The following is a 19,801-nucleotide window of genomic DNA, read 5'->3' as shown; positions in this document are numbered from 1 at the left end:
CAGCTTGTCATGCTTCTTGCAACCATTTGATTTTTGTTGACCATATATAGATCATAAATATAGAGTGTTTCGTACATGTATGGCGATAAGATAAAATGAGACATTAAATTTTCACTTGCATAAAAAAGACTAAAGTAAACGTTTAATTGTATCCGTTCAATAAAACATAAACTGCCGCGTCGACAACAGACGTACATGGACAGGCTGTGTAAAATTCCTGTATAAAATTTGGTCAATTTTACCTTATTTCATACAGTATTGATTGACTACACATCAGCACTGTTTTCGCAATCCGTTCACACCAATAAACCATAGCAGTCAATTTCGTACTGTAGGAATCACAGTAAGTCAAGTTGTGTTTTACCTGAATTTTTCAGCTCAGACTTTTACAGCGCGTGCGTGTCCCCCGCACTCCAGGCTCTTTATATGAGGAATTTTATTGAGTAGAGCTACCGGCGAATTCGATTACGTTCCATCTAATGTTGTAAAATATGCGGATATATAACAAGTTAACAACCAATCGTGCTTCCAAATGGTGACGCATGCGCAAGTAATGCCTAGTTGCTGTGATCGGACCAAAGTAAATCGATGGTTGCGATAGACGTTTTTGTTTCTGTACACATGCGCATACATGTAGTCGAAGTGAGTTCACTCGCGCTATGGTTAGACCTAAGCACACTATCGAACTCGCTCTGTCTTCTATTCAGACAGCAGAGAAGTTACCCATCCTGTTCTATTTAAAGATCCAGCTTACTGCTACCGATCGTATAATGTTGACATCAACCATTTTTTTTATGGCAAAAACCGTTTAACAACGACTTATAAAACCTTCATGATACAGTAAGAACTAGTTTAAAAAATTAAGCATGACTTCGCGATTGGTTAAAATACTTTGACTTTATATCGAAGTGTATGCAGTAATATTACAACCGGTAAGAAGAAATGTTGCTATAACAAAGTTCATGATAAATGATATATTTCAATGTCGCCGCTGCTACAGAAAGTTTCCTCTAAAGCTTGCCGAGCGAGATATTCCCGTATGAAATGTCTCCATGCCCTTGTCCAACATCGTCTGACGTTACTGTTCAGTAAAACGGGATAAACGTGAAGATTTTGAGAAATTTTATAACGATCTATCAGTATTCTTCTACAGGTTCTACAAAATATACAGTAATCAGTCGACCAATTTTAATAATAGTCTGGAATACGACTTCCCTGTGGTATCGAGATTTATATGTTCATATAATAAAAAATATATAGTCTTGAAATACATCATCATCATCATCATCATCATCATCATCATCGTCGTCGTCGTCGTCGTCGTCGTCATCATCATCAGCATCATCAGCATCAGCATCATCTATTTGTTTAGTTTAAACATAATTTATTTGAAAACATTTCAAAAGGAATTGGACACAAGTTTTACAACTTATAATTGTCCTCTTCCATAAGCATGAATATAATGGTATTAACAAATGGCAGCATTTACGATACAATATAATGATATTTTACACATAGATGTTCTATATATATATATATATATATAAGAACACAACATTAATATTTATTGGTTGAAACAACGACGTGTGCCATACCAGTTACCAAAATTACAATAGTGTTATGGCTATCAAATAAATGATCATGACATAATATCAATAAGTAAATAAAAATGTTGGTTTACATGTACTATCAACAATATAGTTTCGATATATATAGTCTATCGATGTTATATATATCAGTATTTTGCATAATATATATGTCATATATAATTTATTTTGCACAAATTGATATAGGAGTTGTATAGTCTATTGTTCATGACTTACAATTATGACATAAATGACATCAGATTAATAAAAACGGTAAGTATTTTTTTTTTATATATTCTTGAACAATAAACCGTATATTGTCATTGTCAATTTGACTAAGTCTATCTGATCCATTAAGTATCAGATTTAGATCTATATGGACATTAAATACAGACAATTTCCTCAAAAACATGACACGATGGTCGTTATATTGGTGACATTGTAAAAAAATAATGTAGCGCATTTCCAAGGGAAATGAACAATTACATGAAGGGTTCAGAGTTAAATTAACTTTTAAAAAGTCTGAATTTAATGAGCTACATCCATGTCGAAGTCTAGTGTGAAAGACATCAAGTTTTCTGTCACCAACTCCTAGACTTATTACTACAGGTATTTTTCGTTTTATTTGTCTTTTAAATTTTGCTATTGTTTCTGAAGATCTTACAGTGATGTCTAAAGAATTCCATGTTTTTACTGTGCTGGGAAGAAATGATTGTTCATATAGAGACAGACGACATCTAGGTGGTACATAATCTTGGTTAAAAGATGAATAATTAAAGTGATACATACAAAATGATTTGAAATATATTGTACACAAAACAGTTTTGATTTGTCTCCGTTGTTTTGCAAGAAGTTATCAGTAAACTCTGACCCTAATTGAACACTCTCTACTGTCGGTATTAAATGATTCATGTTATACAGATATTTCTTGTAAATGTTAAGTAGGAGTTGTCTCCCCTATACTGTGTCTTAAAAGGTGGTTTAAATTTGCCCTATGACACAATGTACACGTAATTAACATTAAAAGTCAATCAACTTTGTTCAAATTAAAATAGTTCAGTCTTGCAATTAAATCATATCCACTTGTCAAATGTTATAGAAAATGTAAAACTATTATGTTCCATAGCAGAATAAATCTACAAACACTTAGCTCGGCTTACGTTACACGACATTGTTCACAATTGAACTATATCGTAGTAAGAATAAGAACCGAACAATATAAACGACATGAGTTGAAATTAGTTTACCCTCACTGCGACAGAGAATGACTATAAACCTTTTTGACAATTTGTGGTCACTAAACGCTGTTGCAAACTACATACCTATTTATCGCGACATTTTAAATTTAAAATAAAGAGAATGGTACGGTCATGACATTGTATTTGGTGAATGGCCGGCAACCAACCTGGTGGAGTAGTTTTGCACGATCTGTACAATAGAACAGTTCAAAGAAATGTATCCCGAGTTTCCTCTGGCTCTGACACCAGACTTGGACATTCTGACAGCTAGATGTCTGGTGTAGGCCCAGAGCGGACTTCTATATGAAAGCGTGTACATGTTGTTATGGCACGAGACACGGACGCGCCTAATAGAAAAATTAAACAGTGAATAGTTTTTTTTTAATATTCCTTAACACTGCAGGTGCATCATTAATGCAGTTCAATTATTCGATTTAACAAAAGATTGAATAGATTTCTGGCAAAAATTCAAGTCCATAAGACGGGTTATTTAATCTCGATTGATGCTTTAATTAAAACGCTGTCCTCGAGTGCGCCTTATTCTGTTAAAGTTTGAAACCGGATTATTATACTCGACTGAGATGTGTATCATATATACACTTGAGTCGTTTATGCCATAGAATATTTCATGACAAATGGAGAGGTGGCGGACTTTGCACATAATCAATAATTACTAATCTTACATTATTTTTTTTGTAGATTAAGTAACTTTCAATAAACACGAAATACGTCTGTAATTCTAAACATGTGACGTTAACAGGAAGTATTTTAATCAATTTGGTTTACGTTTATATCAATGGTACAGTCAGGTTGTGGATTTTCTACCTTTCCTTTTCCTTCCTCTCTCTGCTTTCCTTTCCCTAACTGTATGAATATAGTGGTCTAGTAGTAGGAACCAATGCTACGTTACTGAAGGGTCCCTAGTTCGAGACTTGGGCGCTGTGTTGTAGCCCTGAATAAGATACTTAACTCCATTACGTTCAAGTCGACTCAGCTGTAAATGAGTGCAATGAATTTGTGTAAGCTTTCAGCGCCGAAATGGCAGCTCCGGCAGCATGCTCCCTAGGGGGCTGAGAAAGAGATTGGCTAGTTGATGTTATATAGCGGTATTTAAAATCCAAATTATTGGTTTTGTTATTATTTGATAATATAAATCCACTGATGCCCAATATAAATCTAAACACCATTTTTTGAGAAGAGAGCGTGCGTTTCTACGCTGACAAAACTTGTGTCCATTCCTAATTTGTCTTTGTTTATGTCAATATAATAAGTTTAAACTTACTACGATGGTATGTGATGGCACGAGAGTAGTTAGGATTTCGTCATGTGTCCCTCGTCTTCTCGGTGTAAGTTTATTCGATATTTGAAATGAACACTCGCACCAAAAAGACAGAAATATAAACAAATTCTAGTGAAAAACATGTGTGTCATGTCGATCTTGGTTAATTTTGCCAGTATCTCATATATATAGGGCTGTGGTATGGACGTTACCTCATTTTACATGTAATTGATTGCGCGGCTTATTAGCATTTGGACTCACAGAAAACATCGTCAAGTGGATTCAAATGAAGAAGATCAATTTAATTTCTTAACTTGAACAGGTTCCTCGACAAATCCTTACATCAGAGACAAAACCTTAAATAACGAGAAATATTGTTGAAGGAGGTAGATATTGACCTAAACTCTGACTTTGACTACTAATAATGGAATCCTGACAGCAGGTTCAAATCTTAAACCCTCTCTGATCGAGGAACGGCAAGATTATGTTTGTTCAAGGGCTTATCGTTCCTGTAACCTCCTGGATCATATCATGTTATTAAAACGGAAAATAGCAGAAGGATAGGACGTACTTCACTTGACGCACTATAGTTTAAGCGCAAACACAAATAAAAACAACTGAGCAATGACTAATGAGCGCTAAACAGCAATAATTAACATAGGAACCAGTGTAGGTAGGTAAACAACAATAATTAACATAGGAACCAATGTAGGTAGGTAAACAACAATAATTAACATAGGAACCAATGTAGGTAGGTAAACAACAACAATTAATATAGGAACCAATGTAGGTAGGTAAACAGCAATAATTAACATAGGAACCAATGTAAGTAGGTAAACAACAACAATTAATATAGGAACCAATGTAGGTAGGTAAACAGCAATAATTAACATAGGAACCAATGTAAGTAGGTAAACAACAATAATTAACATAGGAACCGATGTAGGTAGGTAAACGACAATAATTAACATAGGAACCAATGTAGGTAGGTAAACAACAATAATTAACATAGGAACCAATGTAGGTAGGTAAACAACAATAATTAACACAGGAACCAATGTAGGTAGGTAAACAACAATAATTAACATAGGAACCAATGTAGGTAGGTAAACAACAATAATTAACACAGGAACCAATGTAGGTAGGTAAACAACAATAATTAACATAGGAACCAATGTAGGTAGATAAACAACAATAATTAACATAGGAACCAATGTAGGTAGGTAAACAACAATAATTAACATAGGAACCAATGTAGGTAGATAAACAACAATAATTAACATAGGAACCGATGTAGGTAGGTAAACAACAATAATTAACATAGGAACCGATGTAGGTAGGTAAACAGCTATAATTAACATAGGAACAAATGTAGGTAGGTAAACAACAATAATTAACATAGGAACCAATGTAGGTAGGTAAACAACAATAATTAACATAGGAACCAATGTAGGTAGGTAAACAACAATAATTAACACAGGAACCAATGTAGGTAGGTAAACAACAATAATTAACATAGGAACCAATGTAGGTAGGTAAACAACAATAATTAACACAGGAACCAATGTAGGTAGGTAAACAACAATAATTAACACAGGAACCAATGTAGGTAGGTAAACAACAATAATTAACATAGGAACCAATGTAGGTAGGTAAACAACAATAATTAACACAGGAACCAATGTAGGTAGGTAAACAACAATAATTAACATAGGAACCAATGTAGGTAGGTAAACAACAATAATTAACACAGGAACCAATGTAGGTAGGTAAACAACAATAATTAACATAGGAACCAATGCAGATAAACTACCGTTAGCGGAATTATGATTAAGCGAACTTTTTCCTGTGCAAAAAAAAAAATAAGAAAAACCATAACCGCGAAAATATTTATACATTTGAAGTATCACTTTTGGTATATTTGCTCCCATTTTAAGAAGAAAGAAAAACCAAAAAAACAAACAAACAAATAAACAAATAAACAAAAACAAACCTTGTTTAAGAGGTTATCCCCAAGAAGTCTCATTTTACGAAGTGAAGCCAGATAAAGTATGGATATTTCCCCCCGTGATCAGTGTATTATACAATAAATTCACATTTACTTAAGTTCATGTTTAATAAGTCACGTGCAAGTTAACTAGAGTAGGATCGTCTGTAAAATTGCAGCGCTATATCCAACGATGTGACAAACAATGATTATGTCCATTAAAGCCATTGTGTAAATAGTAGTATATTCTCCTCGACATATTTGTAATACTGTTATTTGTTTATTGAAAAACTTAGGTCTACATCTGTCACTGTTCTGCCATTTGGTTAGCCATTATATATTGTTTGCTTAGCGCTTCATCTGACAAAAATAAAATATTTACATGGTAAAGTAAGAAAGTATATGTCTGTGATAAATTAATGCATGTGTGTAGTATGTCAAGCTCGTATAAGCGGCCCCTTGACGCAAACTTAACCGGTGTAACGTTAAAAATAGATCCTTGTTGAAAATCGACCCGGGATCAGTTTTCAACGTTGAACTTTCAGCGCATTTTCACTCCAACCCATGGAATAATGACCCCGTTGAAAACTGACCCTATTACAAATGGTTTACTATTTCGTAACTACACCCATGCTGTTGACTCGATTAATATGGCCGAATCGACCATACAAAATGTCAAACGCACAAGGTCAAAGTTCAAGGTCTAGTCATTCATTATCGACTTCACCAATATAATTATAATTTGACTTAGTAAATACAAAATCATCTTGTATTGCAGTGTTCTTAGAGAGGAGCGGAAATTACAAGTCTAATTTTAATTAGATTGTCGATTTCACTTGCGTCAAACATGGTCGAGTTGTTTTCAATAGCCAACGAGGGAACTTTTGCATGTCCTGTAGCTTGACATACGACATGCAACATTAAGAAATCAATGTTGTTTAGCGCAACACACAACATTTAACTTTGATATTTTTAATGTTTTCTAGCACGACATAAGACATTAAGATTTTGAATGTTTTCTAGCACAACATACGACATTCAGATTTAAAATGCCGCGCAGCTCGACATTCAACATTTCGTATTTTATGACTATGGGGGGACATAAATGGCCACATTAAGGGGTTCTTTATGATCTGTCAGTGTTCTTGTTATATTTCGTTAAACATGACTCCCTTCTAACATGGAGGGTCTATGGAAGGTTAATCTAGCCCTCGTCTACCCACCGAGAAAAACCAAAAGGCTCTACATACAAGGATAAAGGCCAACTACACATAGAGTACTACAACTGATTCTTATGTCCCTGTAAATTCAAGGCCATTCATGTTCAACTTTGGTTGGAATCACGTGATCAAAGCTTTCGCGGTAGTTTGAAGCGCGCGAAATTTCCGCGTGCATCACGCTTCATTCTTGTAGTTTGTGCAGTGCGAAGTTGCATTTCCATGCAATAACTATGGACGTACAGCGATAGTTTCGGGTATCTCTATATCTCTGTTCCAGTTTTTAAATGTTGTGCCCGGTTTCAGTATATGCATTGTCGTCTATATATATATATACAAAACATAGGGATTGATCTCGAAAAATCGATTTTCTAATATTCTTACTTTTTGGTATTGAATTTTTGATATCAAAAAATGAAGAAAGGCGATTAAATAACTAATTGTCACTTTTCAATAGAACATCCTTTGAGTGTTGAGTTTATAAGCTGTCGTTTTTCAACGACACGACACATTTTCAACAGCATTCAGGATCCATTTTGAAAGTTAAAAAAAGACCAAGGGTCCATATTCAAAATTGAAAACTGACATCAGGTCAATTTTCAATGAGGGTCCATTTTCAACATTTGACCGGAACACCTCTCACGATCAGTTTGCAGAAGGGTCAGTATGGGAAATGGATTTAAGGGAAAGAGTGGAAAACCCTGCTTAAAAGAGACAAAGTCAGGAGCCACTGCCAAAATAGTTGAGAGATAATTGCTCAGCGGTAAAATGGATTGGAACTTTTTTTTTATCATTATTTTTCATTTTTGAGGAAAGGCCATAATAGTAATTACGGAAGTATGTAGATGGTATCAGGTAGGCTGTTGACGGAATACACACCAACTTGTTGACAATTTTGGACATGACGACAATCGCGGGATCTTGTGCCGTCTGTCTTCAGGAAATCACATAAAAGTGTCTGCATTATATCAAATAAACCACTGGTATTACACGAATCTGTTCTCTTTTTGGCCATTTCCGGTTGATCTTCTCTACTTGTTTCTTGGTGCACGTGCTCCACCCTGATAGGCAGTACTCTAGAATGTGGTGAAGAAGAGTATCGTGTGTTTATTCCAGATTTCAAACTTCCTTCTAATGAAGTCCAGAGCTAGCTGTTTTACCAACTCTGTCTATATATCGACTTCATGTTAAATCTGCTTAGAAGTTTACCCACATATACTTGCTGGTTTATTAATTAATAAGAATCCCTCATACCATACTGGGCTTTAGTGATCTTCCTATTCTTTATAACCCTTCGGACTCTGCACCTGTCTGTGTGGAACTCCATACCCCACATTTCCCCCACTCAGTTAACTTGTTCTTCTGTATGTCGGTGTCTTATTGCTCTTTAGACTATACCCCCGCCCCCGCCCCCGCCCCCGCCCCCAAATCTTCTATTGTGATGTTCACCATATAACAGGTTATGTTGTTATGCTAAGGCAATGATTCTGAGACAGATATCTGATCGTCTTGAGTAGATATGATTTACTATCCTCATTCAAGGGGACTACACAAGAGTTGTCTAGTCTTATTGCCCAGAAAGCTGTTGTGTCTGTAAATATTCTCCATGTTCCTTCGTTAGGCCTGACGAGTAAGGACTTGTGTTTTGGATCTTGCGGCTTTATAATTCCTCTTGTGATTTACATACGAAGACGTATATTTTCCTGTATATCTGTGTTGCGTATTATCTTTCCCTATACTTCTGGAACAAGTGATATGATATAATCGAAATATATGTTATGGTATGTTAATTAGAAATGTTAAAATAACGAACAAATAATATCAACAACGCCATTTTATCTGCGTGATTAAACCATATGAAGGCCATTATTGTGTTTGTCCCGACACCGTTTATTATACGGATATAGTAATTACATGTTATTTTGGTTCAACGTGCATGCTTTATCTATCAAAGATCCGACATCTGGCGTGTGTCTGCTGATCGATACGACAAGGTATGTATGTATTATCTAAGGTGTTGAGTTACGCATTATACATAACACATACCAGTGGATTTATTTTTTTTGTGTGGCTGTACAGGTCTAATTAGAGACGATTCAATAAACATTCTGTTGTCCTGTGACGTTAATGTAGATATCAGGCGATAACTGCCGCACAGCTGTCAGACTAAACATCCTCAACAAATATCAACTCACCAGTTACACATGGTTACACACCCGTCACACAGTCGTTACACACCAGTTACACACTCGTTACACAGGTTACGCAGGTACACATTCAAAACACACCTGTAACATATGTAACACACCAGTTACACACTGGTTACACACCAGTTACACACTGGTTACACACAGGTTACACACTGGTTAAACACTACTTACACACTCCTTACACACCAGTTACACACTAATTACACACCCGGTACACACTGGTTGCACACCCGTTACACACTCCTTACACAACAGTTACACATCGGTTACAAACAAGTTACACATCGGTTACAAACTAGTTACACACTGGTTACACACTGGTTACACACCCGTTACAGACTGGTTACACACTGGTTACACACCCGTCACACAGTCGTTATCACAAGTTACACACCAGTTACACACTAGTTACACACTGGTTACACACCCGTTACAACTAGTTACACACCAGTTACACACTGGTCACAGTCCTTACACACCTGTTACACACTCGTTACACACTCGTTACACACTGGTTACACACTGGTTACACACCGGTCACACACTAGTTACACACCGATTACACACCAGTTACACACTGGTTACACACTAGTTACACACTAGTTACACACCGGTAACACACCCGTTACACACTAGTTACACACTAGTTACACACCGGTTACACACTCGTTATACACCCGTTGCACACCCGTTACACACAGGTTGCACACCGGTTACACACCCGTTACACACCCGTGGCACACCGGTTACACAACAGTTACACACTCGTTACACATTCATTACACACCAAGCCATTATTAAATAAATACTGACACAAAGCACCCGTATCTTATTACAGTAAATAATGAATATAGTACATTCATCACACACCAAGACATACCGACACATTAACACGACAAAACACGACAAAACACACCCGTCACCCGTAGTATAACCTTTATTTTACAACAATTGCGAACGGAGTTTTAACAACTTATGTTGATCACTCTTGCTGTCCCGGATGGAAGCGCGCGAGGGGTCTAACTGTGGGAGGAAACAGTAGTATCCGAATAAACCTGGTCGAGCAAGTGACCCTTTACCTTTCCTTCCGATCGGAGAATTGGACCCCGGCCGCATAGGTTGTTACCAATCACCCGACCACCAGTCACACGTGGTACCTCTAACTTAGGACGAAACACTTGTCACGAAATGTCACCTGATACTAATGACAAAAATCCACATGAATACACACTTGTAATATGAATATCAACAAAGCTTACATTTGGTGACTCATTGAATGTAGCTATTTCCAATCGATCACAAACCATATGTTATACTCAAAAGCTGTTATTATTATGTTACTGCACAAATAAACTGCAGGTACATCGCCTACAATACTAGCCATACAAATACGCCACTTGGAACGGTTCCATGTCATTTAAATCCCGACATCAAGGTTAATAAATCATCTCAAGCCAGGTAAATAAACTACCTGTTGTAAAGATCTTACCAGTACCAGTTAAAATCACTTGATCTTAAGTTCCTACCCATTTCAGCACTACCAATACCAGACCTAAAGTTCTTTTCAGTTCCAGTCTAAACCACCCACTGAAAAGGTCTTAACGGTACTAGTCCAAACCACTCGCTGTAAAGGTATTTTCGGTTCCAGACCAAACCACTCACTGTAAAGGTATTTTCGGTTCCAGACCAAACCACTCACTGTAAAGGTATTTTCGGTTCCAGACCAAACCACTCGCTGTAAAGGTATTTTCGGTTCCAGACCAAACCACTCGCTGTAAAGGTCTTACCTGTACTTTGCCACTTTATTCATAGGTATTACCGATACCAAACATATCCCTGTGAAGGTCTTTCTGCACCCGACTTTGTGGACCAACAGCAAAGGCTCGACTGGTAGCTTGTATCCGTCGTTAAGAAAGAGAACAAACGCCTTAAACTACTATTAACAATATATCGATGAAGACATAAATGTTAATCGTAGTTCAAGGCGTTTGTTCTCCCTCTATACGACAGAAACAAGTTACCCTTCAAACCTCGGTTGTTTGGGGAGTCGAGTGTAGTTTGACGTACGTCAACTGGGTCCGACACGCTCCTGTTACTAAAGTGGTGCCGTGACCAGGATTTGTCCTGTTTATAGATAGGAGATGTCTTAAATACATTCCCCGTTACAAATTGTTTGAATTGGTCAGTTTTATCAGTGGTCTTCGAATCCTGACAAGCTCGCCACATATGAAACAGGAGGAGAAAATGTAGCAGCCAGACTGGGGTTCGAGCCCAGGACCCTCCGAACTCTAGAAGGACACTCTACCACTGAGCTACATACATGGTCCATTTCCGCTACATAAGTACATTACCGGTACCAGTATAAACCTACCCCTTTAGGGTCTTTCTGGTACCCAAACCACTCCCTGTAAGGTTCTTACCCCTACCAGACCAAACACCAACTGTAAAGTCTTACCCCTACCAGTCAAAACCACCCACTGTAAAGTTATTACCGGTACCAGTCAAAACTACCCACTGTAAAGTTATTACCGGTACCAGTCAAAACAACCCACTGTAAAGTTATTACCGGTACCAGTCAAACTACCCAATGTGAAGTTATTACCGGTACCAGTCAAAACAACCCACTGTAAAGTTATTACCGGTACCAGTCAAAACCACCCACTGTAAAGTTATTACCGGTACCAGTCAAAACTACCCAATGTAAAGTTATTACCGGTACCAGTCAAACTACCCAATGTAAAGTTATTACCGGTACCAGTCAAACTACCCAATGTAAAGTTATTACCGGTACCAGTCAAAACTACCCACTGTAAAGTTATTACCGGTACCAGTCAAACTACCCAATGTAAAGTTATTACCGGTACCAGTCAAAACAACCCACTGTAAAGTTATTACCGGTACCAGTCAAACTACCCAATGTAAAGTTATTACCGGTACCAGTCAAAACAACCCACTGTAAAGTTATTACCGGTACCAGTCAAACTACCCAATGTAAAGTTATTACCGGTACCAGTCAAACTACCCAATGTAAAGTTATTACCGGTACCAGTCAAACTACCCACTGTAAAGTTATTACCGGTACCAGTCAAACTACCCAATGTAAAGTTATTACCGGTACCAGTCAAACCCACCCACTGTAAAGTTATTACCGGTACCAGTCAAACTACCCACTGTAAAGTTATTACCGGTACCAGTCAAAACCACCCACTGTAAAGTTATTACCGGTACCAGTCAAAACCACCCACTAGAAGTTATTACCGGTACCAGTCAAACTAACCCACTGTAAAGTTATTACCGGTACCAGTCAAAACTACCCACTGTAAAGTTATTACCGGTACCAGTCAAACTAACCCACTGTAAAGTTATTACCGGTACCAGTCAAAACTACCCAATGTAAAGTTATTACCGGTACCATTCAAACTACCCACTGTAAAGTTATTACCGGTACCAGTCAAACTAACCCACTGTAAAGTTATTACCGGTACCAGTCAAACTAACCACTGTAAAGTTATTACCGGTACCAGTCAAAACAACCCACTGTAAAGTTATTACCGGTACCAGTCAAACTACCCAATGTAAAGTTATTACCGGTACCAGTCAAACTACCCACTGTAAAGTTATTACCGGTACCAGTCAAAACAACCCACTGTAAAGTTATTACCGGTACCAGTCAAACTAACCCACTGTAAAGTTATTACCGGTACCAGTCAAAACAACCCACTGTAAAGTTATTACCGGTACCAGTCAAACTACCCACTGTAAAGTTATTACCGGTACCAGTCAAAACAACCCACTGTAAAGGTCTTACCGGTACCAGTCAAAACAACCCACTGTAAAGTTATTACCGGTACCAGTCAAAACAACCCACTGTAAAGTTATTACCGGTACCAGTCAAACTACCCACTGTAAAGTTATTACCGGTACCAGTCAAAACAACCCACTGTAAAGTTATTACCGGTACCAGTCAAAACTACCCACTGTAAAGTTATTACCGGTACCTGTCAAAACCACCCACTGTAAAGTTATTACCGGTACCAGTCAAAACAACCCACTGTAAAGTCTTACCGGTACCAGTCAAACTACCCAATGTAAGTTATTACCGGTACCAGTCAAAACTACCCACTGTAAAGTTATTACCGGTACCAGTCAAAACAACCCAATGTGAAGTTATTACCGGTACCAGTCAAAACAACCCACTGTAAAGTTATTACCGGTACCAGTCAAACTAACCCACTGTAAAGTTATTACCGGTACCAGTCAAAACAACCCACTGTGAAGTTATTACCGGTACCAGTCAAACTAACCCACTGTAAAGTTATTACCGGTACCAGTCAAAACAACCCACTGTAAAGTTATTACCGGTACCAGTCAAAACAACCCACTGTAAAGTTATTACCGGTACCAGTCAAACTAACCCACTGTAAAGTTATTACCGGTACCAGTCAAAACAACCCACTGTAAAGTTATTACCGGTACCAGTCAAACTACCCACTGTAAAGTTATTACCGGTACCAGTCAAAACAACCCACTGTAAAGTTATTACCGGTACCAGTCAAAACAACCCACTGTAAAGTTATTACCGGTACCAGTCAAAATAACCCTGTGTAAAGTAATTACCGGAACCAGTCAAAAGCACCCACTGTAAAGTTATTACCGGTACCAATCAAACCACCTAATATGAAGTTATTACCGGTACCAGTCAAACTACCCAATGTAAAGTTATTACCGGTACCATTCAAACTACCCAATTTGAAGTTATTACCGGTACCAGTCAAAACCACCCAATGTGAAGTTATTACCGGTACCAGTCAAACTACCCACTGTAAAGTTATTACCGGTACCAGTCAAAACTACCCAATGTGAAGTTATTACCGGTACCAGTCAAACTAACCCACTGTAAAGTTATTACCGGTACCAGTCAAAACAACCCACTGTAAAGTTATTACCGGTACCAGTCAAACTAACCCACTGTAAAGTTATTACCGGTACCAGTCAAACTAACCCACTGTAAAGTTATTACCGGTACCAGTCAAAACAACCCACTGTAAAGTTATTACCGGTTCCAGTCAAAACAACCCACTGTAAAGGTCTTACCGGTACCAGTCAAACTACCCAATGTGAAGTTATTACCGGTACAAGTCAAAACTACTTATTGTAAGTTTTACCGATACTAGTCCAAACTACTTATTGTAAGTTTTACCGATACTAGTCCAAACTACTTATTGTAAGTTTTACCGGTACTAGTCCAAACTACTTATTGTAAGTTTTACCGGTACTAGTCCAAACTACTTATTGTAAGTTTTACCGGTACTAGTCTTAACTTCTCATTTAATGTTTTATCAGTACCAAAGAAGTTTATAAGTGTTACTGGAACTACACCAAACCACACCTTAATTTTCAGCATTTAGTTAGCATTGTTAAACTATGTTTATTTGTTTGTTTGTTTGTTTTTGTTTAACGTCCTATTAACAGCCAGGGTCATTTAAGGACGTGCCAGGTTTTGGAGGTGGAGGAAAGCCGGAGTACCTGGAGAAAAGCCATCGGCCTACGATCAGTACCTGGCAACTGCCCCACGTAGGTTTCGAACTCGCAACCAAGTGGTGGAGGGCTAGTGTTAAAGTGTCGGTACGCCTTAACCACTCGGCCACCGCGGCCCCTGTTAAACTATGAACCCCGGTGCATACCAATGAGTATTTGTTTACATTGAAGACTGACACAGACCGTACCAGATAACCCATTTTCAATGTCTTGAATGTAACGTGGAAATGTCACATACTTCTCTTTCCTGATTACAGTTTTGATAACAGGAGTTGGGTTGTGTAACGTCGTACCATCAGACCAGTATTGTTCTGATTTATTGAATCAAATTACTTTGTCAAAGCAATAACGGTCGTACAATCGGTGCTACTAAATTAGTGTGCAGGTATATATAAATCTTTATATAAAACGTCCCTCGTATTAAGTTGATAGTCAGTTTAAGTGATTCCATTTGATTTAGATCTAAAACATACATTTTCAAAATAAGCCAGCCAAGGCTTTAGGCCGCTTATCAAACACCAGAGTCCTCGATATAATTACCTACAAATGTACCTATATTGAGCTCTATGACACCACGAGTCACGCACTCTTTCCACCTGTCCGGGTAGGTCATTCTTTACATGTATTATCCTACATCATCCATTGTAACGTCTTGCATGTCACGAACCAGTTACCTGTTCGTTACACTGCAGCCTTGTAACGACAAACAATCCCACCAGTCCATACGAAATACGTCGATTTGTCCTAAAGGTTATAACAAGCGATTGTCAAATTATTGTTTAGTTTTGAACTGTTATTTTGTTTTTCGTTTCTCCTTCTGTCGTCAATAGACGATTAGCACTAATGCCTCTTGTTAGTTATATTTGACCGTTAAGAGTGTTATAATGATAAAAAGTCAATGCAATTATTTAAATCACGTTCTCTCTTTTGCAGCTGATACGCACAAGTCGATGTATAGGAACCACGGAACCAACTGATTTCCCATAGACGATAATGTTAACCTTTACCACTGTCCTGCTTAAATAGAGTTTTCAACACTGGTCCACTAGCCATAATATTGAAGAATGTCATCTCGCTCATGTAAGGAAGACTTAAGGTACCGGCTCTGTCCCCTGACCAAGACATACCGGTGTCGTTATCATAAATACAGTAGCTGCCTCTTCGGCTTAGTGCTCATCATTTTTGAAAGGAGACGACTGGTTTTCCCGTTGTCAGTATAATGTGACCGAGTGGGGTGTCCTGCTGGCTGTTTATGACAGTATGCATCAGTGAGGAAGCGCTATAAAGTCGGCATCTGTCACGAGGAGAAAAGGAGACCGTCTTTAAATGACCTTAGCTGTTGATGGAAAGTTAAACAAAACTGAACCAAATGGGTGCAGAAAAAATGAATGAATGTATCATTAAATAACATAATATTGCAAAGTGCATTAAGCACATTCAAAACTCATCAAAAAGAAAAGCAAAGCATATTACCAATTACAAGTGAATACATATAAAAATAAATAAATGGAAACTTTTCTAAAGCAAACATGCACTACGCGTACAAACAGATTGAACATTTACTGACAAAAATCTATAAGATTGGCCCATACTGCTCCCTGATTTAGTTTATCTTTAAAGACAGCGGGGAGACTGTTTGCCCTGATTCAGTCCAACGCATTTGTTAGAAGGAACACCATCCTTGGTTAAATATTGTCAAAAAATGAATTACTATTTTTTTTTTCTATTGCCTTTAAATATCAGACCGTATCAGAAAGTGTATGAAATCAGACATAGTCAATATAGTTGGAATACATTTCTCAACGCAGTTAATTTATACACCTGACACATTAACCTTGAATGAATTTGACACTGAGCCACTCAATGACCAGGTTTTATAACGTATACAGCGCTTCTCATTGTGTTCGGGGAAGACCTATCAAATCAAATAAAAGGAATCAAAAGAAATCGAGAAGGCGAAACCTTCTGCCATCTTCAATGATCTTTTGAATGTATTTGTTATTTTTCAACAAGTGGGTCGAATTCAGTCTAGTGGGCTGTATGTAAATACTTAGGGAAATCGTAGTGGAGGCCGTCCATTCATTTGAAGATAGTACACGGGCAGGTGATGTTGGTTGTAAATGGGCGAGCATGAATCATCACCTAAGTAAAATCAAAACCATTCGGTTGTTATTTTGTATATACGTACGATCATTTCGCCGCCGAATTCTGACACAAGACGCAAGCACATTGTCAAGACTTTGCATCTAGATACTGCATTTTGAAACGTTAGAAGCAAAAATGATATTTTTGTTTGTGGAAATCATAAAACATGCAACCATTTCATTTAAAATTTCTTTTTTGGGAACTCATTTTTTTTACGATTATTTTTTCATTCAAGAAACCTGCGAAAATTTGAATCTACTTAGATAACATATAAGCAGTTATGCGCATATTTATCAATATATTTGACCTACAGACATAAGTACCTGTAGATTATGTTGTCATAACAAACTTTTGCTGGAGATTTAATCTCCATAAATATTTATCTCAAGGTCTTTCATCGTTTTAATAACTCTTACAAGAGTTTTGTGGTTTTGAAGTAAACTGTTGACTATATCTTAAGTTATCATAACGTTTAAGCTCTGTCGTATGTATTATTAACAAATACATTCAGTAACAGTAATAAAACTGCAGCTCTGAATTGACAGCAGACTTCGGTAGAATAGACCAGCTGGGCTCTGTCGATTGAACCACAGAGTGTATTGAACCCATTATACTACATATAGTGTTTAAAATGATAAAAAAAAACCATAAGAAAACCGCATTGTAACGTGGACGGTTAAACACGGATTTTATGACAGGGATTGTTATATACCTGATCTATTAAATTCCTTCTCTGGGTAGTCTGTACAAACACAGGCTGGGTTTAAATATTGCCACAATCCAGTCGTCTGGAACAGGTTTTTGAGGTTCAATACAAGTATGATTTTCGGATACACTTTTTCAAGAATTGCAAACAAAACGCTAATGTTAACAATGTTTTTGGTAAAACAGTAAAAAAAACGCTTAAGATTAAATATATTTGTATGAAAAAAACTTGTATGCATTCAGTCATCACAACCTGGATACTCAGTGTTATTTACATTCATATGAATTACACGAGAAACATGAATTACACGAGAAACATATGAATTACACGAGAAACATATGAATTACACGAGAAACATGAATTACAAGAGACACATATGAATTACACTTGAAATATATGAATCACACAAGAAACATGTGAATTATACTTGAAATATATGAATTACACGAGACACATACGAATTACACTTAATTCATACTAAAACAACAGAAAAACATGTTTTTAAGTGGGGTTCAAAACCGTTTATCGCCGTACTGGCACTGGGTGACATTCACACTTGTGACGTCAAAATTCAAAATCTAAATATAGTGACAAGCAGTCTAAACGCTGATTGGCTATAGAAAGACGATATAAGTAGCCAGTTTGTACGGCTGATATCTCGTAGAAGACAGTTTTAGATTATTCAAGAACTAAAACGAAACATCATTCAGGGTACATTTAAATGCTATACGTCATTCAGAGAACAATAAGTGTCAATATTGCTTTCTCTCTCTTGATCTGCGTACATTACCAATTCTTGGCTTAAGTGACACTAACAAAGTGGTCAAAATCAGACAGAGATCGAACAGGAATCATATATGGAACGAACCGGTAGGATGGAGAAAGATGGAGGATGATTCTGTGTAGCTCAGTAGAATGATTCCTCTTGATTCTCCGCAGATGCTGTCGGACGAGGCTATAAATACAAATGTGTCACACCGGTCACTCAAGAAATGACTATCTAACCAACCGATACGTGTGATTGTAAAACCCAACTTATCAAAATCAAATGTGCAATCGTTTTCCCCAATTACAAATACAAATTAAGGAAGAACAAACGGTATACTCTTACACGCGTGCCTTTGCTTACACTCCATTTCTATTTTGACATACCCAGGTCGGCTTTCTATCACCATGATATCTACGCTTATGTTTGTTTTAATAATCCGTGACGATATCTAATCACAGTATTATGTATATGTACCAATACTAGTGTAATGACATCGAGAGCAATTAAAGAACATTTATATGATGACAAAGAAAGAATCTACACAATAAACTCTCTTAAGAATAACAAGGACAATTGTGTGAGGTCCTGGTTGGTTTCTACGCTACCTAAGGCATTAGAGGAAAAAAGTATATTTGCCTCTGTATCTCACCTAAACCGAACTTAGTGTCTGTCTTACAGTGGGTGGTGTGTGTCTGTGCGTGTGCGTAGTGGGGGAGGTGGGGCTAGACCCTGTGAACTCAACTTAGTGTCTTACAGGGGTGTGTGTGAGGGGGAAGGGGTGCCCTAGACCCTGTGTACCCAACTTACTTATTTGGGTGGTGGTGTGTGTGTGGTGAGGGGAGAGAGTGAGGGTGAAGTACCCTCTGTATCTAACTGGAGGATGGTGGTGGAAGTGTGTTAATTAACTAGTACTGTATACAACAGGATGATTTATGGAGAGGTCTTAACTAAAATGACAAGAAGACTCTCAAACCTTGTTCTCCTTTATTGCATCAGAAATACTTTAACACTAGACTTGTCCAATGTGGAGTGATAGCCACGCCTTATCACACGTATTCATATACTTTCCCTCATTTACCTCATGCTTTTAGTGCATCATTTAAATAAACAGCCTATATGAATTCAA

Source organism: Pecten maximus, chromosome 15, assembly GCF_902652985.1.
Source record: "Pecten maximus chromosome 15, xPecMax1.1, whole genome shotgun sequence".
Taxonomy (NCBI): domain Eukaryota; kingdom Metazoa; phylum Mollusca; class Bivalvia; order Pectinida; family Pectinidae; genus Pecten; species Pecten maximus.
This window is presented reverse-complemented; position numbering follows the sequence as displayed.